Here is a 10,783-nt window from a genome sequence, read left to right on the forward strand (position 1 = left end):
GGAAAAAAATGAGGTAAGAATAAGAAAATGCAGATCAACTTTCCTTGCCCAGAGGCAGAAAAGATCACTGCCCAAAGGAATGGGAATGGGGAAATGGGGGAAGTTAATTTCCAGTCTATTTGTCATCTAAAAGGAGAAACAACTAAAAGTTCTCCAAAAAAGAAGTGGGCCACCATTTCTTAAACTGTATGCTTCCAAACTAATATTGATGAATTCACAGTCACAGAACTTTGGAACAAAAAGGATTTTATAGGTGATAATCCTCATTATTTGTAAATGAGTAAACTGAAGACCATAAAGAGGGAACAACTTATCCAGGATCACAGAAGCAAAGCTCAAAAAAGAAAAAAGGCCATGACTTCCAGTCCAGGACACTTTCTACCATACCACAGTGTTCTTTAATATTCATTAAGGGGACTCTGAAAATGATAGTAGAGTTTCTGTCCTTAAGGAGCTGTTCCCTTCCCTCCTCCACTTCTTCACCTTCTTCAGTTAGCCACTCAAATATGAATCACACCAGGGAATAACTCGCCCTCTGGCAGGGGTAGGAGGTTCTGGACACTGTACACGTACAACATATTGTATTTACACAAAACAGATTTCCCCTCATCAAACCCTCTACAACTTCCTGAGTCCGGGAAATGAAATAATCTTGCTGGTCTAGCCTAACATTTGTGGGAATCTTAATGAAACCACATTACAGACCTATAGGTGAAAGCCTGACTTAAGCAGAAGAGATTCTAGAATGGTTGGCAACTGAGATGGGTGGTTGTGGGGGCAGGCAGCTGAGACAAGTCATAAGGACGCTTTCTGGGACATTTCTTAAGTACAATCTCTGCTCAGCATCCTGAATTCCCAGGCCTACCCTTTCTCAGCCACTGCCATCCTCCCCCTCTCAGGTGTGGGGCTGTGGCCTCTATTTACTGACACAACATGCAAGAATGAGGTGGAAGCCTGCAGTCCGACTGACTGAAAGAAACAACCAACTCGAGATCATTCCCGGACAGGAGAGGGCAAAGGTCCAAGAGGGACCAGGAGCTGAGCCAGGAAACGAGAAGGTGAAGGCTTGAGAAAGGGGAGGGGGCACCAGAGGTGCACAGAACACTTCCTTTGTGTAAAACTAACCTGGAAAACAATCTCCTCCTGATAAACTGGCCCAGCAGGAGGAGAGAGACCAGGAAGGGGAACCCGGCCTGGGAGAACAAAGATCAAAATCCGTCGGGAAGCAGCGACCAACCCACTAGCCGAGCGTCTGAGGCCCGAGTCCTGGGCCGGGCCGCGGGCGCGGCCTCGGGAGGCCCGCCCTGCCTCTGCCACGCAGCGGACCACCGCCCCAGGCAGGTTGGGACGCGCGCCACATCCACACGCACACGCGTCCACACACTCGTACACACTCACACACACCCCGCCACGTGTAGTCACCCGGGCCAGGGGCTTGTCGAGTTGAGAAGGGCGGTGCCAATGTCCCCGCGCCCGGGTGCATCTGAAGGGGAGGCAGCCCACCACGCAAGCCAGTCCAGGAGACCCCCACCCCCACCCCTTGTTACCTGAACGAGAGAGACCGAACTCGGCCAGCTACTGAGGGCAGGAAGTGCAGTGTCCCAAGGGACCGCGTCGGCCGCCAAAGGTGGCAGCGAGTTTTTCTCCCCGAACGGGAGGCTGCCTCCTCCTGACAAGGGGCCCCAATAGTCGGGGCCCTAAACCAGCTGTGGCAACCGCCCACCGCTGGCCGAATGGAACGCTCCTCACGTCACCAGGTCGCTCCAGTAGTTGCTCGCTCTCCATTGGCTAAACAGCCTCAGCGCCTCCGCCCCTGGCGCTCCTTCTCAGAACTGCCATTGGCTACTCCTGACGCCACTCGACAGTGTCTCCGCCCACTCCCCCACCCATCTCCCTGCTACTTGCCCACCTGCCAAGTCGCTGCCTGCTTCTTTGGGGTCGGAGCGCCAGTATGTGAAGTGTTGACTTCTATTAATATAGTTACGCAAAGATGTAGGGGAAGGGTAGTGCTGATGGGACAGAGAGGCGGGTACCAATCTCCCCCTACTTATACGCATGGTGAGATACTGAAGCCAACACTAGCTCACAGATGCGGATGCTTACCCCAAACTAGGTCCGCCCTGGGCCTCTCCAGTCCTATTCACATTAAAATCAACCGTAACTCCGGGTTTTACTCTTCGTCAGCATGAAGATGAGTCTTCTTCCTCCCAAGTCCCATTCAGTAGTCAGTGACCCCACCTCTGTCTCAGGCACTGTGGCCTGCATTTCTAAGGCTTTCAGAACAAAACAAATAAATATAAAAATGAAGTTGAAAGGGATAACTGTCTTCAAGACCACAGAATCATTTTGACAGCACCAAAAAACAATTCACTGACATTAAGGGACTTAAGAGAAATTCCACTGACAAATTCTTCCAGGTGAATAATGAAGGTTGCCAAAAATGTTGTAAATTTCTATTAGATTTGAAGATCTTATGATAATTAAGGTGGAATCCAAGGCAGAATTTCTACCCAACCAACCAGATTGATCCTTTCCTTCTGCCACCCCCATCTGCAGTTACTGCCACCATGAGTGACTGCTACCAATCCTAGTGAGTCACATCCTTTAGAAGTTTGAGATTGGAGTGGGGTAAAGAGTTGAGAACCACAATATTTATAGTGTAGACTTTACAAAGCATCAGGTCTCTTTCCACAAGGATGGTTCTTGCCTTCCAAATATAAGAGGCAATATAAGAAAAGAGTCAAGGTGGCCTCTCCTTATCTGCCACACTGTTGAGAGTGCCTACATCACCAGCCTAGGTTTTCCTGAGCTTTACAAAAGTTTCTGTAGAGTGATAGTACTTGGAATTAGTACAGAAAATACTGCCAAATCTCTTGTTCCCAATGAAGTTTTTTTTTTTGTTGATTTTAATGAAAGACCACATACATGGTCAAGAACTATTTCTCCTTTACAGTATTTGGATCCCATACAGTATGAAGCAAAAAGCTACATGACAATAATTATATTTGACACTTTTGTGACACCTTTCAATAAAAAAATTTAAAGGATCAAAAAATCACTAGGTAATTCTCTTATGAGAGAAGTGCTATAATTAATTTATAGAGGAAATTATTTCGTTATAAAGCTTCTATTGTTCCTGAGCACTCATGCTGATTATAATCATTGGTTTATTCCTTATGAAGCATATGATCAGTATTATTGCTTCCCATTCCACCCCTTTGAATTCTGGAGGGTTCTGGGATTGTACACACTTGGTATGGGAGGGAGAGGAACTTCCCTCAGCCCCATCAGCTCTCTGGATTCCCAAGCCTCTGTATATCAGATGCCCTTAGAAATAACATGGTCATCCCAGCTGCCATCCTTCTGACTGTGGAACAGTCAAAACTAAGCCTCTGCAGCTACCCAAACATACTTTGCCCATAGCTCAGGTGCAAGCGAAGCCTGGGAAGTCTTGGAATCTATGTGTCACAGCAACGCATTCCTGAGCTCTGCCCCTCCCTGCTCTAGGTCACATTCCCTCTGGGATTAAATGGCTATGTAAATCAGGCTTGGTTTATTACAATCTTTTTAATCATGCTCAGGACTAAAGGAAAATTAAGGAAATTTTATGTGGAAAACATTCCATAGCACTTCCTTCTATATAATTACATCATTTTATGTAATCCTTAAAGTCTTAATAGATATACATAACTAAATTGTGACTATAAACTGAGATTTTAATTTCTTTTTTTTCGTTTCTTTTCTCTTTTCAACAAACTTCCCATTATATGCATCCAAATCAGTGTTGGTTCTTTTGAAGGGGAGTTATAATCATACAATGAGCACTAGAAACACCACTAAAATCAAGGTATAACCCTCCATTTTATAAGATTGTTCATGGTATGGCAGCATATATTCTGGAGTGCTTGTTTAAAAATCTGGCTCCATATTTATGGTTCATTTGTGTGTGTGTGTGTGTGTGTGTGTGTGTGTGTGTGTAGGTATAAAATGCTGTTGAAGGCCTCAGATCCTGAGTGCCACCAATGGGCTAAAGCTTGCCTGTAAGTGTTGCTCCAGAGACCATTCAGTGCTACAGCCCTGGGGAGACACACAAAATCATTCTCCACCCTGATTTTGAGTTCTTGATGACTACTTTTCCTCTATTTTCTTTAGCCCAAAATTTCCTATGTCTCCTTGCCTTCCTCTCCACACACGTGTCCCTTCCCATCCCACCTACCCGCCTTATACTCTTCTTCCTACTTTCTAACTAGACAAAATGTATGTATTTGTAGAATGAGTTGATGAGCAAAAGAAAGACCCATAATATGCCCTGCCCATATATGACCAGCCCAGTATTCTTAAGCGACATTTCTTTCTGTGAGACCTGAGCTGCTATTGATGGCATAGAAGAGGCAGGATGGTATGTAGCATAGGAAGAGCACAAGTCTTATGGCCATACAGATCTAGCTTCAAATCCTAGATTTGCAACTTAATACCTTGTGTAACCTTCAGCAAACAATTTATCCATTCTGAGCCTATTTCCCCATCTGCCAAACAAAGCTAATACAGATGGCCCTTTGTATCAATCAACTGCAGATCAAAAATATTTTGAAGAAAATTACACCTGTACTAGACATGTACAGACTTTCTTTTCTTATCATTATTCCCTAAATGATGCATCATAGCACCTATTTATACAGCATTTGCATTGTATTTGGTATTATACATAATCTGGAGATTATTTAAAGTATATGGGAAGTTGTATGTAGGTTATATAAAAAATACTACACCATTTTATATGAGAGACTTGAGCATTGGTGGATTTTTGAATTCATAGGGGTCCTGGAACCAACCCCATGCAGATACCAAGAGACAATTGTACCTACCACATAGAGTTAGAGTTATAAAGGGGATAAATGTCTGGCATGTAGGAGAAACACAATCAATGAATATTATAATGGCATCTATGCAATAGCCATCTCTCATTTCCCTCCTTCAGCCACACTGCCAAATGGAGATAAAGACGTAAGAAGAATGAGACCCATTACTTATTTCATAGAGCCTGTGCTGTCCATATTCCACCATGTTTTCAAAGCCTTTAAATTCATCGCTGAATTTAGAGGGCAGAGTCAGACGAGGGATGTGCCAAGAAAGTATCAAATGCTCTGACTGGCTGCTTGGTTTCCCAGTCCCTCACCTCACCCTGTGATTGGAAAAAGCTTGGGCAGTAAACTACTTCTAGGCAATGGCTGTTCTTTAGCACCATCTTCTCAAGTGAACCCTCCACACTGCTGCCACACTATCTGTTCAACAGATGAGAGATAAATAGAACAGCTCTCATTAAGCACTTCCTGTGTTCATAGCACTATTCTGGGATTGTTGGCTCTTCTCTGAGACTAAGTAGTATCTTTAAGATGCCAGGACATGAAAGCCAAATGTAGAAAAAAAGCCAATAAAAACTATCTGGGGTGGCAGGGAAAGTGTCCATCACAAGCCAACTGAGACTCTGTTTCAGGTGTCAGAAACCAAGCCCCTGTTTCTCTCTCTCTGACTCCTGGTTTCTCCTGCTTGTGCACAATTTGGATTTATCTGTGGATTTCTAACTCCACTCAGAAGAGTTTTAGGTGTTATGCTTAAACCCTCAATACTAGCCCTAAGACAAACCTCCCACTAAATAAAAATCATAACAGCAATAGAGGCCATTTATTCAGGACCTTCTCTGACCCAGGGATTGTGCTAAGTGCTTTGTTGGTACAGATAAGGTTCCCAGATTATAGTGTAAACATGATGGCCAAGTGAGAGCATTTGATACTTTCTTGACACATCCCTCGTCTGACTCTGCCTAGCCCTCTCATTCCAGAAGCTGACCTCAAAACATTGTGTAGTCCAAAAATATAAACCGGTTTATCAGTCAATCATCAAGTACGTATTGAGCACCCACAGTTGCCCAGCCTGTACTAGGCACTATGGGAAATACCAAAGGAGTATATGACATGATCCTAGCCTCCAAGGAAATTAAAATACTCTAAGGGAAAAAAGAACATGTGCTATCATTAAAGATAAATACAAAACAGTTCAGAGTAAAATTCTCAACTATGCATAGCAGAGTCTCTATCTTCTTAAGGAGAGCTTGCCTCAAAAGATTGTACCCTTTTGGGCTGGAAGTGTAGTTCAATGATAGAGCACTTACCTTGCATGTACAAGGCCTTGGGTTCAGTCTTCAGAACTGCAATTTTTTTAAAGTGGTTGTACTCTCTCAAATATTGTTGGTAGAAGAGTAAATTAATAAAAAAAAATCTTTCAGTAAGGCTATTTGGCAGTACCTCTTAATGTTTTTACATTATATAACTGTTGACCTAAGAATCTTCTATCCCTTAAAAATACTGGCACAAATGTTCAAAAATGCATACTCAAATTTGGTCACTATAGCATGTTTGTCATTGTAAAAATCAGCAAACAAAAAGTCCATTAACTATTACACATTCATTGTAGAGTACTATGTAGCTATTATAAATAATATTACCCAACTACTCAGAAGGCTGAGGCAGGAGGATTCTGAGTTCAAGGCCAGCCTGGCAACATAGAAAGAGAACATGATTAAAAATTAATAATAATAATAATATAAAAAAGAGTAGATCATCACTTTTATGTCTGTGTGTATATTCTAATTTTAAAAAAACCTTTTGTGGTACTGGGGATTAAATCCAGTGACCCTCTATTACTGAGCCACATCCTCAGCCATTTTTATTTTATTACAAGACAAGTTTCCGCTAAGTTGCTGAGGCTGGCTTTGAACTTGTGATCTTCCTGCCTCAGTCTCCCCAGTCAGTGGGATTACAGGCATGTACTACCATGCCCAGTTTTCAATAACAATTTTATATTAAAACTATTTTCTTAAAAATTGAATATCTATGTGGTAAGATGCCAGGTGTCCCAAATATACATTATATTTGAAAAATGAGTATCTAAACATCTAGTGGTATCTAAAAATACAACTTCTCTAAAATAGAAAAAAAAACTATGTGTGTGTGTGTGTGTGTGTGTGTGTGTGTGTGTGTGTGTGATTTTATATATGTATGCTTACTTTAAGAGTCTGGAAGTATATATAGAAAAAAAGGTCACCTCCAAGGAATGGAAGTGATAAGAAAACCTTCAAGTTTTGCATTATACACATCTTTATGTCTGAATTAATTGCAAGGGGCATGTATTAATTTTAAGACTTAAGGGTTATTATAAAGCTGTACACCTCTCACTCAATATGGTAAAATAACTATATGCATTTATCTCCTCTCCTTCCTGAGATACCATTAGAATTATGAGATAGAGATTGAAAAGCTATAAGACCATCACAAAGAAAAGAGGGACATCAGATGATAATATATTCCACAAACTTCTGGAAGATAGAAATAGGAGGTGAGGGTATTAACTGAACACACAAGAATTAATGCCAATTATGAAGCTAACCAGTCTAAGAAGAGACTTTAGAGAACATAAAAGGAAGACTCCAGGGAAGTCTGCAAAAGAAATGGTATGATTAAGAGCCAGGGATATTGGGGATATAATAAAGACACAGAACACAAGAAACAAACAAAAAGGAAGACAATAAAGAAATGCCAGGAAAAACAAAAGTTATACAAGAAGTTCATGGATCAAATGTGAAGAAATCAGTTCAAATTAACATCATAAGCTAGGCACCATGGCACATACCTACAATCGTACCTACTCAAGAGAATGAGACAAGAAGATCACAAGTTTAAGGCCAGCCTAGGAAACTTAGCAAGACCATCTCACAATAAATAATAAAAAGGGTTGGGGGGCTGGGGATGTGGCTCAAGCGGTAGCGTGCTTGCCCAGCAGGCGTGCGGCCCGGGTTCGATCCTCAGCACCACATACAAACAAAGATGTTGTGTCCGCCAATAACTGAAAAATAAATGTAAAGTTCTCTCTCTCTCTCCCTCTCTCTCTCTGCCTCTCTCTCTCTCTTTAAAAAAAAAGGGTTGGGGATGTAGCTCAATGTTAGAGCACTTGCCTACCATGTGCAAGGTACTGGGTTCAATCACCGCTACCAACAACAAAATTAACATAGGAAAGTGGGCTTCAAGAAGAATAAAATTTACTCTGAGCAATAAATAAAATTTTAAAAAGCTGGAAGATAGCAGAGATATAATAAAGAAACTACATATTTCATCTGTCTACAGCAAAAACAAAAACAAAAAAAGCAGGGATTTAAAGAATATCCAAAATTGTCCCAAAATGCTATTTTCCAATAATGACAATAATAAATGATATAGAGCAATGATTGGAGGTTATGACATTGGAACTATAAAGAAAAAATGTAATTGGGGCACAATCTTTATACTGAAAAATATTTCTACAATCATAATAATATAAACACTACATTTATTAATTTATAACTTTTGGGATCCAACCTAGAGAAAAATCACAGGAAACTTAATTACAAGTATAAAGTAAATGTTAACACACAATGTAAAAATATAGCTTGCAGAAGTTAGAAAATAGAATTAGAGGAGGTGGAGGGATATATAGAAGCACTAATATTCTAATTTTAGTAAATATAGAATCTTAAAAATACTTTCTATAGATGAACAAAAATTAAAGGTATTTTGGTATCTTATTTAAAGACACAAAGACAACCAATAAGATGTAACAAAAAAATAAATCTGCAGATTAAAATGGATGTTTGTGTGGAAAGGAGCTAAACAGAGGAACTAAAAATAGTGATGTATTAGGAAGAGAGGTAGTGCTATAGTCTGAGTTAAATCTCCATCTATCAGAGAAGGAAGTCAATAAATGATGTCTAGATCTGGTAAACCAAGGAAGGATGTACAAAGAAAGAATTATTTCAATATTCCCCTTATTGGTCTCCCTGCTTCCACCCTTCCCCCTTTCAGTCTATTATTATCACAGCAGCCAGAGATTTTTTTAAACTTAATTCAGACTTTGTAACCCATGGTTTGTCCAATAGTTTCCCATTTCACTCAGAACAAAAACTAAAGTCATTGCAATGGTTCACTAAGCCTCACACATTCATCTGCCTCACCATCCCCTGTGCATCTCCTGCTACTCCCCTTGATCATTCCACACCAGCCCCAGTGACTTCTTTGCCATCCCTTGAATAAACTAGATATGTTCCCACCTTGCCCCAGCTATTCTTTCTGACTAGAATTATCTTTCTCCAGATATTTGCATGACTTGTTCTATTATCTCCTCAGGTCCTTACTCAAGATGTCTACTTCTCAGACAGGTTTTCCCTGGCTACCCTATTTGAAATTGCAGGCCCTGCCCAAGAACTCCCTATCTCCTTTCCTAGCTCCGTCTTTCTCCATAGCATTTACCATATTTCAAAGTACTACATATTTTAGTTATTTATCTTGTTCATTGCTGCTCTTCCTGGCTAGAATGTAAACTCAGTAAGAGCAGGGATAGTCATCTGTTTGGCTTGCTGCCCTGTTCCCAGTGCTTAGAACAGTGACTGGCACACAGTAGGTATTTGTTAATGGGCTAAATTGTATCCTCCCAAAATTCATACCCTTAGTACCTCCAAACATAACCGTACTTGGAGATGTCTTCACTAGTCTGATTAAATTAAAATAAGGCCATTGAGGTAAATTCATAGTCTGATATAATTGCTGTCTTTAGAAAATGAGAAAGAGATACCAAGGATGCATGTGAAGAGGCAGCAAGACAGTAGCCATCTTCAAAGCAAGGAGATAGACCTGGACATTTTCTTCCCTATGTCCCTTAGAGGAAATCACCATTTCTGACACCTTGATCTTTGACCTTCAACCTCCAGAAATGTGAAAAAATAAATTTGTATTATTTAAGCCACCTAGTCTACAGTATTTTGTTGTGGCAGTCCTAGCAAATGAATACAGTGCTCAATAAACAGTTCATTTAAATGAATGAAGAAACAAGTTGTATGAGTCAGTTTTCTATTGCTATAACAAAAAATGTGAGGCTGGTTGCTTTTATTAAAAAAAAAAAGTGGTTGGGCTGGGGTGTTAGCTCAGTGGTAGACTGCCTGCCTAGCAAGGGTGAGGCATTGAGTTTGATCCTCAGCCCCACATAAAAATAAATAAATAAAAATAAAGGTATGGTATACATCTACAACTAAAAAATATGTTTAAAAAATAAAGAAAATAGGTGAATTTAGCTTATATTTCTGGATTTTCTAAAGCACATACCAGCATCTTCTTGGCTCTGGTGAGGGCCTTCTGGTTACATCACAACATGGTAGATGGGATCATAGTGGGAACACAAGTGAGAGGGCAAGATCACATGGCAAGACAGGAATCCAAAGAAATTCAGGTGCCAGGCACATTCTATTTACAATAACCTGATCTCAGAGGAACTAAGTAGGGCCCTATGAGAACTATATTAATCTATTCCAAGTTGATGTTCCCAGAGACCTAATCATCTCCCAATAAGCCCTACATTTTAAAGTTTCCACTACCTCAATACTACCAAAATGGGAACAAAGCTTCCAGCACATGAACCTTTGGAGGAAAAATCACATTCAAACCATAGCACAGGTGAATGGCTATGGGAGGACCATTAGGAAAATCCAAACCAGAAAGACAAAAGTAGTAACTCTTAAAGAATGGAACTATAGGTAAAGAGAGATGAGGCAGGATGTAGTTGCTTTTCATTGTAAATAAATCCTCTGGTGCTATTTAATTTTTACATAGATGAATGTATTATTTTGATAAACATTTTTAAATGTTAATTTTAAAAAAGAGTTTTTTACATAATTTTTAAAAAGATAGGTTCATGAGGTTTTCTA

This window comes from Callospermophilus lateralis, chromosome X (genome assembly GCF_048772815.1).
Source record: "Callospermophilus lateralis isolate mCalLat2 chromosome X, mCalLat2.hap1, whole genome shotgun sequence".
Taxonomy (NCBI): Eukaryota; Metazoa; Chordata; class Mammalia; order Rodentia; family Sciuridae; genus Callospermophilus; species Callospermophilus lateralis.